A 4,771-nucleotide genomic window follows, 5' to 3' on the forward strand; every position below is an offset into this window, starting at 1 on the left:
GTCAGACTTTATTTTTGGGGGCTCCAAAATCACTGCAGATGCTGATTGCAGCCAGTAAATTAAAAGACGCTTACTCCTTGGAAGGAAAGTTATGACCAACCTAGTATATTAGTAGGTAGTATATTAAATATATACTACCTACTAATATAATATTAATATATTAGTAGATAGTATATTAAAAAGCAGAGACATTACTTTGCCAACAAAGGTCCGTCTAGTCAAGGCTATGGTTTTTCCAGTGGTCATGTATGAATGTGAGAGTTGAACTGTGAAGAAAGCTGATCGCCAAAGAATTGATGCTTTTGAACTGTGGTGCTGGAGAAGACTCTTGAGTCCCTTGGACTGCAAGGAGATCCAACCAGTCGATTCTAAAGGAGATCAATCCTGGGTGTTCACTGGAAGGACTGATGCTAAAGCTGAAACTCCGATACTTTGGCCACCTCATGCGAAGAGTTGATTCACTGGAAAAGACTCTGATGCTGGGAGGGATTGGGGGCAGGAGGAGAAGGGGACAACAGAGAATGAGATGGCTGGATGGCATCACCAACTCGGTGGACATGAGTTTGAGTGAACTCTGGAAATTGGTGATGGACAGGGAGGCCTGGCGTGCTGTGATTCATGGGGTCGCAAAGAGTCGGACACGTTGAGTGACTGAACTGAACTGAACTGAAACCTCTCTGGGCCAGTTTCCTCATTGGTAAAAGTGGTCAGTTAACAAATAACCCATAGATTTCTGGAGAGAATTAAATGAGTTAGTTCATGTACTTAGAACTGCTTGACACAGGGTAAGTGCTCACTAAATTTTGCAATCTTATTAATAAAGAGGAATTTGGAATAATTTACATATAAACATTTAGAAGCTAGGTATTATTGTTGTTCAGTCACTAAGACTGCAGCATGCCAGGCTTCCCTGTCCTCGACTATCTCCCAGAGTTTGCTCAAACTCATGTCTATTGAGTCAGTGTTGCCATCCAACCTTCTCATCCTCTGTCACCCCCTTCTTCTCCTACCCTCAATCTTTCCCAACATCAGGGTCTTTTCCAATGAGTTGGCTCTTTTTATCAGGTGGCCAAAATATTGGAGCTTTAGCTTCATCAGTCCTTCCAATGAATATTCAGGGTTGATTTCCTTTAGGATTGACTGGTTTGATCTCCTTGCTATCCAAGGGACTCTCAAGAGTCTTCTCCAGCACCACAGTTCAGTTTGAAAGCATCCATTCTTTGGCACTCACCCTTCTTTATGGTCCAACTCTCACATCCATACATGACTATTGGAAAAACCATAGCTTTAACTAGACGGACCTTTGTTGGCAAAGTAATGTCTCTGTTTTTTAATATGCTGTTTAGGTCGGTTCTATGCAAAGTTGCAAAATGACTCAAAGTTTCATTTAGAGCCCTTCTTCCCCCTTTCTTTAAAACCCCCTTTTCTTTACAGCTTCATCTTTTCCTCCCAAGTGGCCCTTCCCTCTCTGGCTACAAAATCCCACCCAAATATACGTTCTTAAATAAAACTATAATTGAGTCCCTTTTAAAAAACTCTCATGTACCCCAACAAAACTCATTCATCCTGTGGCACATTCTCTCAAGTCACTGCCATGAGACTGCAATTGGAATGATGAACTACCATGGAAGTGGTGCTGATATTTTGATAAGAGCCTTCAATGCCTGAATCCAAAGGGGTGGGTATTCAGAGATTATCATCAAGACATAATGACTCTAAATGTGGCTGTTTGCTGACTCCTCTCAGTTAGTTGAAGGATAACTCAAGAGCTCCTGGAGCCTAAGTTTGGGTATCCAGCTAAAATTCAAGACATAATTTTGGTATCTCATAAATATGCATTTAATGTCTCTAAAATATAACTCTGGTTGGTTTTATTTTTGACCACACTGTGCAGCATGCAGAACCTTAGTTCCCCAACCATGGATTGAACCTGTGCCCCCTGAAGTGGTAGCTTGGAGTCTTAATCACTGGACTGCCAGGGAAGTCCCCCTAAAATATAAATATTGAGTCTCTTACTCTCCACACTCTTTCCCTTTCTTACCTAGGTGACACCACAAGGTACCCAGTTGCTCAAACAAGAAAATGGAGTTATCAGAGATTTCACTTTTTCCCATACCTCCGACACCCACTTCATCACCAAATTCTATTGACTTCCTTCAGAAATATATCTTGAACCTATATATGGCTCTCTGTTTCCTATTCCAAGCTACTATCATCTCTTACCTGGATAACTGCAATAATGCAATAATCTCCTTCCTAGGCTCTCACTTCTGATCTTACCCCTTTCAATCTATTTCATTTACAATAAACAGCCCTGGGATACTGGGATACTCCCTTCCCTTGCTTAAATGCCTTCAAAGGCTTTCTACTGCAGTTAGGAAGACGTTTAAACTCATCATCACAGCCTCCAAAGCCTTGTGACTTGACCTGTGTTTAGCTTTCAGTTTCCTGTTGAGCTGTTCTCCACCTAATCCACTACGTTTTTGGCACACTGGTCTTCTAGCAGTCCCTAGATGAAGCCAGCTCTTCCCACCACAAGTCCTATGCCTATGCTTGAAAGATTCTCCCTACCCTACCATCGTCTCATCACATCTTGTCTATTTTCTTCATAATACTTGTATCTTTAATTTAAAATTTTCCCTTGTTTTTTGGATGTGTCCCTCATTTTCCCACTAGAACACAAGGTCCATAAGCAGCATTATTCAATGTTGTACATCTAGGGTCTGGCTATAGTTGGCGCTCAGCAAATACATGAATAAATAGTATATTTCAATAATCATTTAATGAATGGTAGGGAAGGAACATCTTTTTTTTATCCCCTTTAACACAGAAAGATGTACACAGCTTCTCATTGACACCATGTATAAGACCAACCCATCATCTAAAAACAGTTACCTCAATACAACACGCACTTGTCATTTTGATCATATAAAAGCTAACTATCCTTCAGAAGGAGCTAATACTTTAAACTCGACAGCGCTGCCTATGGAGGTGGCGGTCATCTCCTACTTGGCATCGTGGCTGCCCTCAGACCCCCTGTGAAGCCCAAGATTGTCAAAAAGAGGACCAAGAAGTTCATCCAGCACCAGTCAGAATGATATGTCAAAATTAAGTGGAACTGGCAGAAACCAGAGGCATTGACAACAGGGTGCACAGCAGATTCAAAGGCCAAACCTGGATGCCCAACATCAGTTACAGGAGCAACAAGGAAACAAAGCACATGCTGCCCAGTGGCTTCTGGAATTTTCTGATTCACAATGTCAAGGAGCTTGAATTGCTGCTGATGTGCAACAAATCTTACTGTGCTGAGATTGCTCACAAAGTTCTCTCCAAGAACCACAAAACCCTTGTGGACAAAGCAGCCCACTGGGGCATCAGAATTATCAATACCAATGCCAGGTTGTGCAGGGAAGAAAAAGAATAGAGAGCTTGTGTGCACATTTTGTTTGTGTTAATAAAACCATAAAGCGTGGCAAAAAATAAAAGTAAACATGACAGTCAGTAAAGTGTAATATTGCCTGCTTTTCAGTGTCATACAATGTGTTCCAGTTAAGACCTATACTATTTGAAAAATGTCTTTTGTTTTAAACCTATTTGAAATAGTAGGTTCAGTTGTTCCTTTTACAATAAAAAATATGAAATATCACTTTAACATAATATGGTAGTTTCTGAGTACTTAATATGTAATGCGATGCTAAAATCTTGGAAGAAAATTGAGTTTAAAATGAAAGGCATGAGATGGCTCTGGACTCAATGAATTTGGCAGATTCATTTTCTAAAGTTTGCCTCAAAAAGCAACAAAAATAAATTAGAATTTTAACCTGATTATGGCATTTTCCTTTTAAAGATTAATAAGGGTTACTTGGTTCAATTTTATTCTAATAATATTCTAATGATGTCAATAAAAAATCACTCTCATCTACTCTCAAGGACTGAGATAGTCTCTTAATCAAAGTCCTTATTAGCTTTAGTGTTGATCCATGCCATGACATTAAAAAATAATTATTTTTCTTCTTTAAAGAAATTTGTAGAAAATTCAAACTAGAGACAACAATACACTATCACCTCCAGATTTACCATTTAAGCCTAAGGAGAATCTTATTTGTGTTATCTTCTGGTACCATAATTGCTCTCTGTGAGAAAGAAGTCATTTCTTATGAGGAACTCATATCCCTAACTCCTTTAAGTGCTTCTGGTATCAGATTAAATATTAATTTGAAGTACATCTGTGCTTATTCAGTTCAGCAGGTCCTGCTTATGAACAGTGATATAACACATTTTCATTTTATAGCATATAGCAATATGCACTACACTGCCTTTCCACCAGGGATCACTATTTTGGAACAGACAACAGACCTCAATGACCTTCACATTATACTTTATGCACTTTTCCAGCCAAGTCAATTTATAAAATCAGGTCTTCCCAACCTTAAAGCATAAGCTAATCTTTCTGTTTTCTTCTAAGATAAGTACCTTGAGTACCACTGTCTTGGGACCAGCATCAAACATTAGTCAAGAATGTTGTACTCTGTTGGGAAGAGCTCACTGTTATACTAAATACAGAAGATACACTTTGTCAAATAGAATAAAATTTCTGCTTGAAACTTTATGAAATATAATGCATAAAGCTCTATATTCTGGAGTACCAAATACAATCTCAGTTATTTAAACCACAACTGTAAGATTTATATTAATGGTTACGGGACCTTGATATTCATTGTTATAAATGGACTTTTTATGAAGAAAAGTACAGTTTCCCTGGGTTGTGAAA

General features: G+C 38.8%; 1 pseudogene; it reads left to right on the forward strand.

Moving 5' to 3' along the window:
* The first annotated feature begins 759 nt into the window (after window positions 1–759).
* On the forward strand, window positions 760–3,424 carry LOC129564609 (large ribosomal subunit protein eL32 pseudogene; annotated as a pseudogene).
* Window positions 3,425–4,771: the final 1,347 nt, after the last annotated feature.

This window comes from Moschus berezovskii, chromosome X, assembly GCF_049115385.1.
Source record: "Moschus berezovskii isolate FMDL1 chromosome X, NW_MosBer_1.0, whole genome shotgun sequence".
Classification (NCBI taxonomy): domain Eukaryota; kingdom Metazoa; phylum Chordata; class Mammalia; order Artiodactyla; family Moschidae; genus Moschus; species Moschus berezovskii.